The sequence below is a fragment of the Phoenix dactylifera genome, chromosome 6 (genome assembly GCF_051530095.1).
Source record: "Phoenix dactylifera cultivar Ajwa chromosome 6, Ajwa_hap1_PhDact_Kaust_v1.1, whole genome shotgun sequence".
NCBI classification, from domain to species: Eukaryota; Viridiplantae; Streptophyta; class Magnoliopsida; order Arecales; family Arecaceae; genus Phoenix; species Phoenix dactylifera.
In genome coordinates this window covers 29,058,325-29,075,199 of record NC_143195.1, presented here as the reverse complement: position 1 = coordinate 29,075,199, position 16,875 = coordinate 29,058,325, and positions in this window count along the sequence as shown.

Here is a 16,875-nt window from a genome sequence, read left to right as displayed (position 1 = left end):
CGAGGATACATCTCCTCCTCTGGAGGATGTAGCTCCCCCTCTCGAGGATACATCTCCTCCTCTGGAGGATGTAGCTCCTCCTCTCGAGGATGTGACTCCTCCTCTCAATCGGCTCTGCTCCATGAGGAGGGCGACTGCCTCTGTAACATGGCCCAGCTGCGTGATAATAAACGTGGTGGCTCTGCTATGTGTAGTGGAGAGCTCAGTCACCGACGTCTGAAGCCCAGTCACCGAGGTCTGAAGTGCGTCCAGCTTGTCGATGAGCACATTCGACAAGCGCTCGGCCCCCTCGGTGGTGGTGTGCATGTCACGGCGGATGTCATCCCGCATCCTCCTCGTGGTGCTCGTGACCTCGCTCATGCTGTGGAACTGGGCCTGCACCAGGGTCCTAATGTTGTAGATCTCCTGCCGCACCTCAGCCGTCATGTCTGTCACGGCTGTCAAAGATGGGACCAATGCTGAGGATGGAGTGGGTGCAGGAGTGGGAGCTGGCACGGAACCTCGGAGCTCCCGGAGCAGCTCGTCCCTCAAATCTCGGACGATCTCCTGCCGCAGCTCCTGGAGCTGCTCTGGATCAATACGGACCTCCATAGATGGTGGAGCTGAGGAGGAAGGTCCGGCAGAGGTGGTAGGAGCAGGAGGAGTGGATGGAAGGTCTGGATGGTCTGGGGACTCTGGGTAGTCAGAATCTGGCTCTGGACTGGGTGATGGTCTGGTGGTCTGAGCGGTGAGAGTGGACTTCCTAACCCAGATCCCTTCTCTCTTCCGAAATCCCATCCTGTGCATGGTCCCCGTACCCAAGCGATCAGTCCATCGCAAGGCACGAGAGGGTTCCTTCTCAGGAATGGAAATTTCGTACTGCCTAAAGAGAAGAGTGAATATCATTCCGTATGGGAGGGAGAGCCTAGGTCTATCCAGGGGCTCACACATATACCTATAAATGAGCTTGGGGAAGTTGACCGGGGTGTCCTGAAGAATGTAAGACATAATAGCTAGGTCCCTCTCATTCACAAAATCAAATCTCCCTGTCTTAGGGAAGATGGACCTGGACAAAATGCTCAAAAGGATTCTCACTTCAATAGGAAGTGAGCTAGCAGAAACCTCATCTAGGGGAGACTGAGGTGGATGCCCTAAGACGATCGTAAGGGCCTCAAATCTATCCTCAGGATGTGCAGGAGCCACCCCTACTAATGGAAGGTGGAGGATATGGGCAATGAGGTCCTCTGTGACACGCAATGGGACACCTAATACCGTGCCCTCAATACCTCCATCTCTCCGATGGACGGTACTGTAGAACTCTTGAACTAGGCCAGGATAGGTGGGAAGGTCCAAGGTGAGGAAGTACTCTAGACCCTGGGCTCTAAGCCTATCGCCTATGGTGAATCCTTCCCGGGAGAGATAGTCGAAAGTGACATACCTCCCGGAGGTGACGGCCTTCCCGGCCAACGGCCTAACATGAACCACCCTAGGCGGGGAACGATCCGGAGGAGGTTGCCTCGCGGGATCGTGCCGCGCCTTGGAGCGCCGCTCGGGACCGGCCACGGGACGGGACCTCTTTCTAACAACTCCCTTGCGAGGCATCTTGACCTAAACGAGATGAAAACCTAGAGAACGAAGAAGGATCGATAGAGGAAGCTCGGGACTGACCTGAAAAGACCTAGGAACGGACGGAAACTCAATGTCCGGCGAAGAATCGACGGGAAAAGGGCTTGGAGACGATCGAGGATGACCTAGGAGTCGGCTCTAGGGCTTTGTGAACAGTGGCGGCTTGAGAAAAAAGTGTTTGCGAAACGACAAACCTAGGGTTAAAAAGTCGGATCCCGACTGCGAGTCGACTCCCCTGAGTCGCGAGTCGACTCGACCTCGAGTCGACTCCAGAAAATGCGCGAGTCGACTCTCCTTATGCGCCTGTAGACTTCGAGTCGACTCCCGACAATGTGCGAGTCGACTCCCCCTCAGCTGCCAACTTTGCGAGTCGACTCCCCCAAATGCGCGAGTCGACTCCCCCTTAGGAGCCGGCTCTGAAACTTACTCGAGTCGTCTCTAACCTTGGCACGCACTTAAAAATCATGCTATAACCGTGCCAAATGAGGGAAAATCACCTAGTTGGGATCTGATTTGATGATCATTGAATAGAAACTCTATTTTAACCTCATTTTAACCATCAAAATCAATTAATTTAGTGGAAACTCCCACTAGGATGGGTCAATCACTCCTAATCCCCTCCTAAGTACACTGAACCTCTCTTCACTTAGGGATTTTGTGAAAATATCTGCTAATTGATCATCAGTACAAACAAATTGGAGAGTCACATCACCATTCAATACATGATTTCTTATGAAGTGATGTCTTATCTCAATGTGTTTAGTTCTTGAGTGTTGAATTGGATTTTTAGTTAGGTTTATGGCACTTGTATTATCACAATTAATGGGGATTTTATCTTGTTTAATGCCATAATCTTCTATTTGTTGTTTAATCCACAAGATTTGAGCACAACAACTCCCGGCTGCAACATATTCAGCTTCTGCAGTGGATAATGCAACCGAGTTTTGTTTCTTGCTAAACCATGAGATTAGGTTTTCTCCTAGAAATTGACAAGACCCGCTGGTACTTTTTCTATCAAGCTTACATCCAGCGAAGTCTGAATCTGTGTACCCTATTAAGTTTAGGCTAGATTCTTTAGAGTACCACAGCCCTATGTTCTTAGTTCCTATTAAGTATTTAAAGATTCTCTTAACTGCAGCTAGGTGTGATTCTTTAGGATTAGCCTGATATCTAGCACACATGCACACACTAAACATAATATCAGGCCTACTTGCAGTAAGATACAGTAAAGAACCTATCATACCTCTATAAAGTTTTTGATCTACAGATTTACCTGATTCATCTTGGTCTAACTTACATGATGAGCTCATGGGGGTGCTGATTGACTTGTTTCCCTCCATATCGAACTTCTTGAGCATCTCCTTGATATATTTGGCTTGATTGATGAAGATGCCTCCTTCAGATTGTTTGATTTGAAGCCCGAGGAAGTAGTTCAGCTCTCCCATCATGCTCATCTCAAACTCACTCTGCATCAAATCAGCAAGTTCCTCGCAGAGGCGATTGTTAGTAGCACCGAAAATGATATCATCAACATAAATCTGTACTAATAACATATCCTTATTTTTCTTTTTCAGAAATAATGTTGTATCTACATTTCTCCTAGAGAATCCATGTTCTAATAGAAATTTACTAAGTCTCTCATACCATGCTCTAGGTGCTTGTTTTAGACCATAAAGTGCTTTGTTCAGTTTATACACATGATTGGGGTATTGATGATTTTCAAAACCAGGAGGTTGTTCCACATATACCTCCTCATTAATAAACCCATTTAGAAAAGCACTTTTTACATCCATTTGATATAGCTTGAAGTCCTTAGAGCATGCATATGCTAATAATAGTCTAATAGCCTCAAGTCTAGCTACGGGAGCAAAGGTTTCATCAAAGTCTATACCTTCTTCTTGATTATAACCCTTTGCTACTAGTCTAGCCTTATTCCTTATAACAATTCCATTTTCATCTAGCTTATTTTTATATATCCATTTTGTACCTATAATTGGATATTCAGAAGGTCTCTCTACTAGATCCCACACTTTATTTCTAGTAAATTGGTTTAGTTCTTCTTGCATTGCATTTATCCAATTTACATCATTTTCGGCTTCTTCTATATGTTTGGGCTCAAAGTGTGAAACAAAAGCTAGATGGTTATTCAAATTTCTAAGGGATGCTCTAGTCCTAACGGGTTGGGATGGATCATCTAGAATTAGTTCCTTAGGATGCCCATGAGCATACCTCCAAGCTTTAGTTAGCCCATGATCCACTATAGGCTCTTGGTTTGATGATTCTCCTTCAATCAACTTTTGATTATCATCTTGTAATCCCATCTCATCTATCTTTTCTTCAAGTATTTCAATATCATCATCAAAATTAACCTTCTTACTAGATGAGATGTCACTAGAGTCATCAAAAACAACATGTATAGATTCTTCTATAACTAGGGTTCTTTTATTAAAGATTCTATAGGCTTTACTAGTTGTAGAATAACCTAGGAATATTCCTTCATCAGATTTTGGATCAAATTTTCCTAGATTATCTTTCCCATTATTATGTACAAAACACCTACATCCGAAAACATGAAAATAGTTAACCTTTGGTTTTCTGTTTTTCCACAGTTCATATGGTGTTTTCTTTATGATGGGTCTTAATAGAACTCTATTTAATACATGGCAAGAAGTATTAATGGCTTCTCCCCAAAAGTACTTAGGGAGGTTACTTTCACATAACATCGTTCTAGCCATTTTCTCTAGGGTTCTATTTTTCCTTTCCACAACTCCATTTTGTTGTGGTGTCCTAGGTGCTGAGAAATTATGGGTTATCCCCTTTTTACTATAAAATTCATCAAATAATTGATTTTCGAATTCGGTACCATGGTCACTTCTAATAGCTATAACTGAGGACTCTCTAGCATTTGTTACTTCCTTATGGAACTTCTTAAACATAGAAAATGCTTGATCCTTATGCGCTAGAAACATGACCCATGTGTACCTAGAGTAATCATCTACTATAACTAGACCATATTTATTTCCACCTAGGCTTGTTGTTCTAGTTGGACCAAATAGGTCCATGTGTAGTAATTCTAGAGGCCTAGAAGTAGAGACACATTTTATGGATTTAAAAGAGTTTCTAGATTGTTTGCCAAATTGACATGCTTCACATATTTTGTTCTTTTCAAATTTTAATTTTGGCAAACCTATCACGGAGTCTCTTTTAACTAGTTTAGTTATTGTGTCCATGCTTGCATGACCTAACTTACGGTGCCATAACCAACTAGCATCATTTTCTTTAGTTTCATTAACAACTAGACATTGGTTATGTTTTGTAAGGTCTTCTAGATCTACCACATATACATTTCCACGTCTCATCCCTTTAAAAACTAAACTATTATCATTAGTATTTGTTATAATGCACAGTGATGGTTTAAACATAACATCATATCCTTTGTCACATAATTGACTAATGCTTAACAAGTTATGCTTAAGACCATCAACATATCTAACATTATCTATAAAAGTAGAAGGGGTGATTTGAACTTTACCAATACCAATGATGTGACCTTGGTTGTTGTCTCCAAACGTCACAGCACCTCCCTTCTTAGCTTCAAGGGTGAAAAATTGGTCTTTATCACCCGTCATGTGCCTTGAGCAGCCACTATCCAAATACCAGCAATTTTTGTTGACCTTGGCTGCAAGACACTCCGACACAAGCAAATCATGTCATCTTAGGTACCCAAGTTTTCTTGGGTCCTTCATGGTTAGTCAAGTTTGTTCCTTTTGGAACCCATACCCTTTTAATTTTTCTTTTAGTTTTACTTTTCCTAAAATTACATACATTTGCTTTATGGCCTACTGTACCACAACAAAAGCAGGTTATTTTCTTAGTTTTTGTTTCCCCAGCTTTAACAAAGAAGTTACTAAGAAGTTTTTGCTTATTCCTTGGTTTATATCCTAAACCGGCTTTATTAAACACTGCACGTTGACTATTTAGTATCATGTTTAATTTTTCAGAACTATAGGTAAATTTTTTAACTAAGGGTTTGTATTTGTTAAGTTCTTTAGTTAGTGTCTGATTTTCGGCTTTTAGATCATTAAGTTCTTTAGTAAGATCCTTATCTAAGGTTTGTTTATATTTTTTAAGTTCTGAAAATTCCTTAGTTAGTTTTTCATTTTCTTTAGTTAAGGTGTTGGTCTTTTGAGTTAAAAGTTGATTGCTTGTTTTAAGTTCTATATTTTCTTTGGTGATTAAATCCTTATCCTTAACTAATTTATCGTATTTATGTAGGTATGATTGATTAGTTATTTTCAGTTCTTTATTCTTAAGATTTATAGCCTTATATTCTACCATTAATTCATTAAATGCATCATAAAGTTCATCAAATAAAAAATCATAGTGCGTATCGGAAGTTACCTCATTTTCGTTGGCCATGAAACAAAAATTGGCCTTCTCTTCTTGTTCTTCATCCGATGATGAAGATGATGCGTCGGAGTCCGATAGGGTGGTGACAAGGGCTTTCTTCTTCTTCTTGTACTTGCTGCTCTTCTTTAGTAAGGGACACTCAGCTCGGATGTGTCCCGGCTTTTTGCACTCATAGCAGCCGGTCCCCTCACTTTTCCTTTCCTTACCTTTGTCCTTGCGGTAGGAATTTGAGGGGCCTCTCCTTTGATGATAGGACTTCTTGTGGTTGATGAATTTCTTGAACTTGCGCACAAGAAGAGCCTCACCACCATCTTCCTCATCTTCTTCTTGTTCACTGCTGCTGCTGCAAGACAAGTCCTTGTTAGAAGAAGTAGATTTTAAAGCTATTACCTTTTTCTTATGGGAGGACTCTTCCTCGTTGTGTTGTTTCATGGTAAGCTCATGCGTCATAAGGGATCCAAGGAGCTCTTCAAGTGGAAGCTTGTTCAAGTCTTTAGCTTCTTGGATTGCCGTCACTTTAGCTTCCCACGACCTTGGTAGACACCGAAGGATTTTCCTGACAAGTTCACTGTTAGTATAGTTCTTGCCAAGGCTTTTTAGGCCATTGACAATATTAGTAAACCTAGTGAACATGCATGTAATTGTTTCGTTAGAGTCCATTTTAAATAGTTCATATTTATGAACCAAAATATTTATTTTGGACTCTTTCACTTGATTCGTGCCCTCATGGGTCACTTCAAGTCTGTCCCAAATCTCTTTTGCAGAATTGCAAGTAGAGACCCTATTGAATTCATTACGGTCTAAGGCACAATAGAAGACATTCATTGCTTTAGAGTTTAATTGTGCCTTCCTCATGTCATGTTCATCCCAGTCCATTTCAAGTTTAGGTACCTTAACACCATCTACGTATATGGATGGGATGTATGGCCCATTTACTACAATGGACCACATCTCATAGTCTTGGGCTTGGATGAATATTCTCATCCTAGCCTTCCAGTATGAGTAGTCAGATCCATTGAAGAAAGGGGGTCTTTGGGTGGACTGACCCTCAATGTGAGAAGATCCAAATGGGGTTGTCATTTTGATCTTTTAACTCTTGAGTGGAAGAGTTTTTGGCTCTGATACCACTTGTTGCCCAGATAGACAACCCAAGAGGGGGGGGGGGGGTGAATTGGGTTTTTAAATTAACTTAGCTAATTAAAACTTTGTGGATGATTAACTAAATACTATAGCCAGTTATTTAATTACAGCTAAGTGCTGTGAGTAATGTGTGGAGAAGAAGATGAGAGACAATGCACTACAAACACAAAGTTTTATAGTGGTTCGGAGCTAACCCTTGCTCCTACGTCCACTCCCCAAGTCTCACTTGGGAATTTCACTATAACCCCCTTGGATTACAGCCGGTTGTTTTGCAAGCTCACAACCGAACTTGTTGTTTTACGAGCTCACAACGAACTCGGTCGGTTTTCCCAGGCTCACCGACTAGAACCAACCCCGATTGTTTTCCCGGGCTCACAATCAAACCCTTACACTCGTTGGTTTTAAACCGGCTCACCAACCAACCTTAATCCCCTTGATTCAATCCCCCGATTGAATCAAGTAAATACACGAGATAGAAGAAAACAGAAGATAGCTTCTCAAAAAGCAGATTTAAAACAATATAATCGTAAAGGAGTTAGAAGCCCTCAAACGCTTTTAAGATGGTGAAGAGGTGTGGCTTCTGGAACTCCGGTCTCCTCTTGAAAGAGTGATCGACTTGAAAGCAGGAGGAGGAAGCTTTGAATGCTGGGAAGATGTTGGTGGAGCAGTAAATGCAGATCTTCCCTTTTTCTCGTTGAAGAGCACTCAGAGAGCTTGAAGACTTGAATGCTAGGAGTGGAATGTGTGTTCTCTACCTTGCTACAGTCTTCTGTGGCTATTTAAGCCAACCCCCATGGAAACTAGCCGTTACTCTGCTTTTTCTGGCCGTTCTGCACACTCTGCGCAGCCTGACAATGTGACCGTTGGTGGGTTGGAGTCGACTCGCGCGATCAGGAGTCGACTCGGCTGTAGCAGGAGTCGACTCGAGCTTTTCCGGAGTCGACTCGGCAACTGTTCCCAGTTTGAATTAAAGTAGCCGTCTTGACTGGGAGTCGACTCGTCTTGACCCGGAGTCGACTCGCCAACTTCTGGCGCTGACCTGGCAATTTTGGAGTCGGCTCATCCTCTGTAGTCCGTGGATCCAAATTTGAATTTTGTCCACTCGAGTCGACTCGACTGTCCTGGGAGTCGACTCGAATCTCAGAGCCCGAACTCCCGATTCTCTGTCTTTTGGCTCATCCAGTCTTGAAGTCGACTCGAACTTCCTTGGAGTCGACTCGGCTCTCAGTTTCCGAAAGTTGGTCTTCTGCCTTTTGACGTGAAGCTTGTCTTGGAGTCGACTCGAGCTGTCTGTGAGTCGACTCGAATCTTAGAGGCAGTAACATGGTCTTCTGTCTGTCGATGGTCGCACAGTCTCGGAGTCGACTCGCGTACTGCGGGAGTCGACTCGAATCTCAGAGTCCATAAAACGCTCTCTGACTTTTCTTTGTGTACCGCTGGGAGTCGACTCGCGTTCCACTGGAGTCGACTCGAATCTCAGAGTCCATAAAACGCTCTCTGACTTTTTCTGTGTGTACCGCTGGGAGTCGACTCGCGTTCCACTGGAGTCGACTCGAATCTCAGACCTGAAAAACTGCTCTTCTGTCCTTCTGTCTGTTTTCAGTCGGAGTCGACTCGTACTGATCAGGAGTCGACTCGAGCTCGTGCCAGTGACCTTGATACGCTTGGAGTCGACTCGTGAAACTCGGGAGTCGACTCGTATCTCAGACATTGGTTCATGCAGACTTCTTAACTTATCCAAAATGCTATGAACCAAGTCTAGAGACACTTGGACAGGATTTTCACTGAAACACTCAATTGAATTCATTAGTAATCACAAGATATACTCCAATGCTTTGAGCTCATCAAAATCAAACGGGGTTTTCATCAATCACTCCACACGTTCCTTCTTCTTCTTCGGTCTCTAAGCCTCTTGAACACGGCCGGCGAGCCGTTGGATTTGGAGACAAGGAGCCCGGTTGCCTTGTTCTCCTTCCGTTCGACTGCCATCGTCGGGGGGTGGCGCGTGGCTGACACCACGATGGGGGCCGTCTGTTAGAATACCCGCCCATGCCGCAGAAAAATTTCAAAAATTTCAGATGCAGCGGAAGAGGCATGCGCGGGATCAACCGTTCATCGCATGAACGTTGTTTAAAACCGTTCGTAGTGTTGTCGGCGCCCCGCACCGGAACCCACTCACACCAGCGCCGCCACCGACGTCGGACAAGCAAGAGAGATACAAACGGATAAGCACTCTCTCGCTCCCTCGACTCCGGACTCAAGGATCACCTCTTCGCTCCGCCTACGAAGGGCAAAAGATTACCCCGTGGTATCAGTAGGATAAAACACTTGAGCACCGCAACGGATTATCAAAGATCAAAGGAAGAAGAAGGAAGAAAATAGCAAAGCAAACACAAAAATGTAACGAGGTTCGGCTACAAATAGCCTACGTCCTCCACCGCTCCAAATCTCAATAAGGATGAATTGATTACAGAGATAGCACACACCCGAACGATCACAAGCGATCGATCTACAAGAGATTCACACAGAATTCCCTTTGCACAAGAAGTAGGATCCCAATCCTCTTCTTCTCTAGAATCCTAGCCTCACAAACAAGAGTCTCTCTCAAATATACAGCCAATTAATCTTACCCTAGGGCTCTCATGAGTCCTATATATAGTCTCAAGACCTTCAGATGATCATAGCCGTCGAAACGCCACCAAAAAACACCAAAAGAAAATCGTCCGTACGATTTTTCGTGAGCCCGAGTCGACTCGGCTGAAGTCCGAGTCGACTCTGGCACGTCTGAACAACTTCCAGTTTAACTGGCACGATCTCGAGTCGACTCCACTGTATCTCGAGTCGACTCGACGATGCTCCGAGTCGACTCGACTGTAGTTCGAGTCGACTCTGACAGTCCAGACAGAAACATGGTTTTTGCGGCTTTCTCCTCTCGGGTCGACTCGACAGACCTCGAGTCGACTCGACTGTTCCCGAGTCGACTCGACTGAAGCTCGAGTCGACTCCGACAGTCCGCCAGACAGAAAACTATGCAGAATTGATTTTCCTTCAATTCTCTTCATCACCAAAGGTCTCCACATACCCCAACAATCTCCCACTTGGAGACCTTGGGTATATCCTCTTGTTACTTGGCTCTCCTCTGTGCTCCCACTGAAACTAAATCATCCTAGTGAAATAGGTACGATGCCTCCTCAACGTCTTCAAGCATGAAGACCAGCAGAAGCTGAACAACTCCTCAGCTTCTCCACCGTGACGACCTTCGTCAACATATCTGCAGGATTCTGACTTGTATGAATCTTCTCCAACTTGACGAGTCCCTGCTCGAGCAATGACCTCACGAAGTGGTACCGTATGTCAATATGCTTCGTCCTTGAATGGAAAGCTGAATTCTTTGCCAGATGAATTGCACTTTGACTATCTGAATATAACATGCAATCCTTCTGTTCCTTCCCAAGCTCCTTCATCAAGACTTGAAGCCATATTAGTTCCTTGCACGCCTCTGTGGCTGCCACATACTCCGCCTCCGTAGTCGACAATGCAACAACTGGTTGCAACCTGGAAATCCAACTGACGGCTCCACTGCCCAAGGTGAACAAGTACCCTGTCGTGCTTCTCCTGCCGTCCAAGTCCCCTGCCATGTCTGAGTCCACATAGCCCTGTAACCGGATCTCAGAACCTCCATAGCACAATGACATGTGCTCAGTGCCTTTCAGATACCTCAGTATCCATTTGACTGCGCGCCAATGCTCCAAGCCTGGGCAGCTCATGAAGCGACTCACAACTCCCACTGCTTGAGCAATGTCTGGTCTCGTACACACCATAGCGTACATCAAGCTCCCCACTGCCGATGCATACGGGATTTTTGACATATTGAGCTCCTCCACCCGCGTCTTCGGACTTTGCCCTTTTGAGAGCTTAAAATGGGCACCCAGCGGTGTGCCAACAGGTTTGGCACCCTCCATGCAGAATCTCCTGAGTACTCGGCTGATGTACTCCGCCTGAGATAGTCTGAGGATATGTTTAGACCTATCTCTACTGATCCGCATCCCAAGGATCTGTTTTGCTGCTCCTAGATCCTTCATTGCAAATTTTCTTGACAGCTTCAGCTTCAATTTTGCAATCTCATGCATGCTAGCTCCTGCAACTAACATGTCATCAACATACAATAGCAAGATAATGTAAGATGTACCGAAGTCCCGGAAGTAGCAACAGTGATCCTCCTGACATCTCCTGTATCCTATCTCAAGCATGTAACTATCGAACTTGAGATACCATTGTCTGGGTGCCTGTTTCAAACCATAGAGGCTTTTCTTTAGTTTGCAGACTAAGTCACCCGTGCCAGCTGCAATGTATCCCTCCGGCTGCTGCATATATATCTCCTCATCGAGATCTCCGTGGAGAAAGGCCGTCTTCACATCAAGCTGCTCTAAGTGAAGATCCTCTACTGCCACCATGCTCAGCACCGCTCGAATAGTACTCATCTTGACTACAGGAGAAAAGATCTCTGTGAAGTCGATACCTGCTCTCTGCTGAAATCCTTTTACAACCAGCCTGGCCTTGTATCGCTTCTTCCCGCCTTGCTCTTCCTTCAGCCTGTAAACCCATTTGTTTGACAGTGCTTTCTTCCCCTTGGGCAGATCCACCAAATCCCACGTTTGATTCTGCTCCAATGACTTCATCTCATCATCCATGGCCAACTCCCACTCCTTCCTGGTATCAACCTCCAATGCCTCCGTGAAGCATTCAGGTTCGCCATTATCTGTGAGCAGCAAATAACTAAGAGTCCCATCATACCTTTGAGGAAGCTTCCCATGAGTACTACGAGTGGACCTTCTTAGTTGTGGAGGGGGTGCCAATGCTTCAGGTTCTTGCTCTGACTGAGTCTTCTGACCAGAATTTGTAGACTCCTCTTCAGGATCCACAAAACACGGCTCAACAGGTTTTGTTTCTGATTCAGTGCTCTGCTGCATTTTCTCATTGAATACCACATCATTACTATGAATGATCTTCTTGTGTTCGGGATCCCAAAGCCGGTACCCAAACTGTTGACCTCCGTATCCAACGAAAATACACTTCTTTGATTTGGCGTCTAGTTTGCTTCTTTGACTGGAATCAACATGGACATAACTGGTACAACCGAATACTCGTAAGTGCGCCAAATCAATCTTCTTCGCTGTCCATGCTTCCTCAGGAATCCCAAATTCAAGTTTCTTTGATGGCCCTCTGTTGATCAAGTAGGCAGCAGTGTTAACTGCTTCCGCCCAAAACTGCTGTGGCAATCCAGCATGTATCCTCATACTCCTGGCACGCTCATTAATTATTCTGTTCATCCTTTCAGCAACTCCATTTTGTTGTGGTGTTCCTGGAACTGTCCTTTGCCTGACGATCCCAGCATCTGCACAGTAGTCCTCAAACTCCCTGCTACAATACTCACCACCGTTGTCCGATCTCAGGCATTTCAACCTCTTTCCTGTCTCGAGTTCTACCATCACCTGCCATCTCCTGAAGACCCCAAATACCTCTGACTTGTGCTTCAAGAAGAACACCCAAAGCTTCCTGGTAGCATCATCAATAAAAGTAACATAGTACTGAGATCCACCAATGGAAGAAACTGGTGCAGGCCCCCACACGTTCGTGTGCACGAGATCTAGCTTTTCTTGCTTCCGAGGTTTACCTTCTTTGTTGAATGAAACACGCTTCTGCTTTCCGAGAACACAATCCTCACAGAAGTCCATCTCAACACTCCTGAGACCCTGCAGCTTTTCCAACTGGTGCATCACCTCCAGTCCCTGATAACTCATGTGCCCAAGTCTACAATGCCATAACTTGGTGTCCACATCTGCTGCAACAACTCCAATAGAGTTCTCCGTGCCGTTGGTGACATAAAGTGTCCCAACCTTCTTGCCACTAGCCACCGTCAACGAACCTCTGGATATCTTCCACTGATCAGCTGTGAAAGTAGCCTTGTACCCCTGGCTCGCCAACTGTCCAACAGAAATCAGATTCCTCTGCAGTTGAGGTACGTGCCGTACGTCCTCAAGCTCAAGTGAAGATCCAGAAACCAACTTCACTTCCGCGCTTCCCCTTCCTTGTATGGTGCAAGGCTCTCCATCCCCTAGGTAGACTTTGCCAAAGTCTCCCTTCTCATATCCTTCAAGAAACTTCCGTTGGGATGTAGCATGGAAAGACGCGCCCGAGTCTATCACCCAAGACTCGTCACAGGTAGACAAAGATAGAACGAGGGCATCCATATCACCGTCTTCAGCAAGATTTGCCAGATCCTTGCTGACTCCTTCGGTGTGGTCGCCTTGCTTCCCTTTAGGAGATTTGCAATCCCTCCTAAAGTGCCCCGTCTTCCCGCAGTTCCAGCACTTCGCTCCCTTGTTCTGAGGTGCTCGAGACCTGCTGGATCTCGACTTCGAGTCGCTTCGAAAACGACCATCCTTCTTTTGTCTTCCCCGGTCAGAGGTGTTTAGTGCACTTCCAGACGACTCCGTAGCTCCAGAAGATTTCCTTCTTGCTTCTTCACTCAGAAGCACTCCCACAACGTCATCAAAAATCAACTTCCCCGTTGCCGAAGAGTTGCTCACCGCCATCACTAGGCCCTCCCAGCTATCAGGCAATCCGAAGAGGATTAGCAATGCCCGAATCTCATCGTCAAAACTAATCTCCACTGACTCCAACTGGGCCGTGAGTCCATTGAACTCGTTGAGGTATTCTGCTATGCTGCCGCCATTTTTCATACGAAGATTAAACAACCTCTTCATGAGAAATACCTTGTTTGATGCTGAGGGTTTCTCGTACATCCGCGACAATGTTGCCATCAACTCCATCGTCGTCTTCTCGTTTTTGATGTTGAATGCCACTTGGGATGCAAGTGACAATCTGATGGTGCCGAGCGTCTTCCGATCGAGGACCTCCCAGTCTTCATCGGACATCTTCTCTGGTTTCTTTGCTCTACCTCCAAGAGGTAAATAGAGATCCTTCTGGTAAAGGTAATCTTCTATTTGCATCTTCCAAAACCCGAAGTTCGTGCCATTGAACTTCTCAATTCGCAACTTCCCTTCATCCGCCATTGCAGAATAACCAATAGCTCTGATACCAATTGTTGTCGGCGCCCCGCACCGGAACCCACTCACACCAGCGCCGCCACCGACGTCGGACAAGCAAGAGAGATACAAACGGATAAGCACTCTCTCGCTCCCTCGACTCCGGACTCAAGGATCACCTCTTCGCTCCGCCTACGAAGGGCAAAAGATTACCCCGTGGTATCAGTAGGATAAAACACTTGAGCACCGCAACGGATTATCAAAGATCAAAGGAAGAAGAAGGAAGAAAATAGCAAAGCAAACACAAAAATGTAACGAGGTTCGGCTACAAATAGCCTACGTCCTCCACCGCTCCAAATCTCAATAAGGATGAACTGATTACAGAGATAGCACACACCCGAACGATCACAAGCGATCGATCTACAAGAGATTCACACAGAATTCCCTTTGCACAAGAAGTAGGATCCCAATCCTCTTCTTCTCTAGAACCCTAGCCTCACAAACAAGAGTCTCTCTCAAATATACGGCCAATTAATCTTACCCTAGGGCTCTCATGAGTTCTATATATAGTCTCAAGACCTTCAGATGATCATAGCCGTCGAAACGCCACCAAAAAATACCAAAAGAAAATCGTCCGTACGATTTTTCGCGAGCCCGAGTCGACTCGGCTGAAGTCCGAGTCGACTCTGGCACGTCTGAACAACTTCCAGTTTAACTGGCACGATCTCGAGTCGACTCCACTGTATCTCGAGTCGACTCGACGATGCTCCGAGTCGACTCGACTGTAGTTCGAGTCGACTCTGACAGTCCAGACAGAAACATGATTTTTGCGGCTTTCTCCTCTCGGGTCGACTCGACAGACCTCGAGTCGACTCGACTGTTCCCGAGTCGACTCGACTGAAGCTCGAGTCGACTCCGACAGTCCGCCAGACAGAAAACTATGCAGAATTGATTTTCCTTCAATTCTCTTCATCACCAAAGGTCTCCACATACCCCAACACGTAGATAGATAAGGATTAAAAACTTTTTAAAAATATTAGAAGATCAGATCTTCACCTTGTGCGGGTAGATGATCACCGCAAACTGATGATCGTGGTTTTTGGATGAAGGTTCGCTTGAAGCCGTTCAAGTGCCCGGCCTCTACGGGTATCCACACGAAGCAGGAACCGATCCAAGCTTTCTATCTCCCTGAGGTGCTAGCTCCCTTGCAGAGATAACTTTGATGGCTGATGTCCTCCCTTTTAATCAACCCTTGATTGTGCTTGGGAGGAGGAAGAAGAAGGATGAAGAGAGGAAGAAGATAAAAGCCCCTGCAGCCTTCTTTCTTTTCCCTGCGTTGGAAGGAAGAAGGGAGGATGAAGAGGCCACCTTTCTTTTTCTTCCTTTGCTTGCGGCTGAACCAAGGAAAGGGGAGGAGAGGGGGCCACGAATTGGAGAGGGAGAGGGCTTCAATGAATGCCCTAGGTCAGCCCCACGCCTCCTCTTAAATAGCATGTGGAGCTCCTACTTTGTCGGAGCTCCTTGATTAAATTCCAAGAGGGGCGCCGACCCCTCTTCTTTGCCGCACCAAGCAAGGAAAAGGAGGAGGGGCATGTGCCCCTCCTTCATGGTTAACCTAATCCTCCTCTAAGGAGGATTAGAAAGGTCACTCTTGGTTAGGTCCTAATCTAATTAGGTTTGGACCAAGGGTGAACCAATTTGGGTTTTAATCTAGGTAAGTCCTAATCCAATTAGAACTTGATGAGCCATGACTCAATTGAACCCTTCAATCCTAATCTAATTAGGAGTCATCTTGATTCATTAGATTAATAATTAATTGGGACTTAAGAAGTCCTAATCCCATTAGGATTTATTTAATTCTAGTCCTAATCCAATTAGGACTCTAATTTGAATTCGAAGTCCTAATCCGATTAGGACTCTAGAAATCCTACTCCAAGTAGGAATCCAAATTTAATTCAAAACTCCTAATCTCATTAGGATTATAGAAATCCTACTCCATGTAGGAATCCTAGTCCTGCTCCAAATAGGATTCCCAGTCCAAGTAGGAATCCTAGTTCAAGTAGGAATTCTAGTCCTAATCCAATTAGGACTCCAAGAATCCAACTCCAAGTAGGACTCTTGTTTCAAGTCCAATTAATTAATTCCCTTTGTTCCTTCTTCAACTTATTATCAATCGAATTGATTACTTGTGATTCCTAATCACGATTCAACCATTGGATCGGTCAATGCCTCTAGTGTGTGTGACCCCATAGGTTCTACTCTGACTGGTAGTGAGATATATTGTGATCTCTATCACAATATCATTGAAAACTCCTTTCAATGGGTCGGAATGATTCCAACTCTACTCGTTAGGGTTTATCGATCATCAAGATAATCCCTATGAGTCCCACCATCCACCAGTGACACCTAGCAGCATGTAGTGGCTACCCAGCAGAATAGAATGATGAATCTCTAGGTGCAGTTATCATGTGATACAGTCCTTCTATCGTGGATCCCTACAAGACGGAGGTCATGGATAACTCGTCAAACCCCTTCGTCTGTCATATGTCAAGATTTATTCGACTTAAGTTCGAGAGTGGAGAACTCTTTCTCCACTGTGCAATCTGCCCCGGCCGAGGTCTTACGAACTCAGTCTTATAAATCACATAGGATCTCTCCTTATCTATCAAGG